Source organism: Aethalodelphis obliquidens, unplaced genomic scaffold, assembly GCF_003676395.1.
Source record: "Aethalodelphis obliquidens isolate GAN/ISIS:26980383/991018 unplaced genomic scaffold, ASM367639v1 scaffold1, whole genome shotgun sequence".
In the NCBI taxonomy this organism is placed as follows: domain Eukaryota; kingdom Metazoa; phylum Chordata; class Mammalia; order Artiodactyla; family Delphinidae; genus Aethalodelphis; species Aethalodelphis obliquidens.
In genome coordinates this window covers 43017760-43019739 of record NW_020837945.1, presented here as the reverse complement: position 1 = coordinate 43019739, position 1980 = coordinate 43017760, and the positions used below count along the sequence as shown (strand labels likewise).

Below are 1980 nucleotides of genomic sequence, written 5' to 3'. Positions count from 1 at the left end.
ACAGTCACGTGCGGAACTGGTTCAGGTTACTTAAATACCAGATAGATTTTTGGTTCTCTACATAAGTGTTTGGAAGTTACTTGTGTTTTTATAAAATGAAGCTATTAATACTTTTCTACAGCAGTAACTGCACACTAGGAAGGCCAAGACAAACACAAATCAAGGAATGGAGTTTTCCCAAAGCTGCAGTGTGAAAAGACTATGAACAGTTGATTCCATACACATGAGTGTGTTTCTTTGCTATAGGAAATCCAAATGGAATAAGGAATGGAGATGAGTAAAAAGGTTTCTTGAGGGGAAGAAGGATGACACCCTGTATGCACTTAGTTCTCTGCCCCTTCTGCCACATCACATTCTTCTCCTGCACTGTCTGACGTCCATTATGTTAGGTTGTCTCTAAGCAACTGCATGATGAGGGTGCTGTCTTTGTATGAGTCTTCATTCAGTGTATCAAGTTCTGCAATGGCTTCATCAAAAGCCGTTTTAGCCAGTGTGCAGGCAAGTTCTGGGTTATTAAGGATCTCATAGTAAAATACAGAAAAGTTAAGAGCCAGCCCCAGGCGTATTGGGTGTGTGGGTTGCATCTCTTTCTTGCTTATATCAATAGCCTCTTGGTAAGCTCCTTGGGAATTATCTATTGTTTGTTTCTGATCATCACCACAAGCAACTTCAGCAAGGTACTGGCAGTAATCTCCCTTCATCTTCAGATAGAAGACCTTACTCTCTGGATTAGTTGCATTGGCTATTAAATACTTATCCAACAATTCCAGGACCGTGGTGCAGATGGACCTCAGTTCGGACTCCACTTTCTCCCGATAGTCCTTAATCGGCTGCAACTTCCTGTCGGAGGTGTTGGTCTTCTGCTCGATGCTCGAGATGACCCTCCAGGCGGACGTGTGGCCCCCGACGTTCTTGTAGGCCACCGAGAGCAGGTTGCATCCTCGTTGGACAGCTCCGCGCCCTGCTCCATCACGGCTTTCATGCAGGTGGCCATGTCGTCATAGCGCTTGGCCTGCTCGGCCAGCTTGCCCTTCTGGATCAGCTCCGTCTTTTCTATGGGGCTGGGAACAGGACAGCGAGGGCAAGCACCAACCCGGATGGCAAGGAGGAGTCTCTTTTGCCACTTTTAAATTGGATTTTTGTTATCTTATTATTCAGATTTGAGTTCCTAATATATTCTGACAATCATTCCTTTATCAGATATGTGATTGGCAAATATTTTCTCCCAGTCGTTGGCTTGTATTTTCATTCTTTTAACAGTCTTTCAAAGAACAGAAATTTTAAATTTTGATGAAGTTTAACTTATTAATTTTTTTTTATGGATCATGCTATTGATGTTGCAACACAGAGTCACAAAGGTTTTTCCCTTATGTTGTCATCTAGAAGATTTACAGTCTTAAGTTTTCAATCTAGGTTGATGATCCATTTTGAGTTAAATTGTGTGAGATGGTTGAAATTCATTGTTTTGCATATGTGTTTTCAGTTGTTGCAACACCATTCCTTGAAAAGGCTATCCTTTCTCAACGGAATTACCTTTGCAACTTTGTAAAAATTTAATTGTCAATATATGAGTGAGTCTATTTCTCACCTCTATTCTTTTCTACTGACCTATACATCTATTTTCATGCCAATACCAATCAAAACATTACTGTAGCTTTATAAATCGTATAATATCTTAAAATCAGGTAGTATTAGTTGTCCAATTTTACCCTTTTTCAAAGTTGTTGGCCATTCTAGGTCCTTTGCATCTTCATATAAATTTTAGAATCAGTTTATCAATTTCTACCCAAAAAGAAAATAGTCTGCTTGGATTTTATTGGGATTTAGTTGAATCTATAGATAAATTTGGGGAGAATTGACATTTTAACCCTATTGAGTCTTCTGACCCATGAACATAGTTTATCTCTCTAGATCTTTTTAAATGTTTCTCAGCAGGGTTTTGCAGTTTTCGTTAGATTTATCCCTAGTGGTTTCACATTT

The 1980-nt window shown here is 39.5% G+C and overlaps 1 pseudogene; it reads right to left on the bottom strand.

Annotated features, from left to right (window-relative positions):
* Positions 1-204: 204 nt before the first annotated feature.
* LOC113618650 (14-3-3 protein theta pseudogene) lies at positions 205-1009 on the bottom strand (annotated as a pseudogene).
* Positions 1010-1980: the final 971 nt, after the last annotated feature.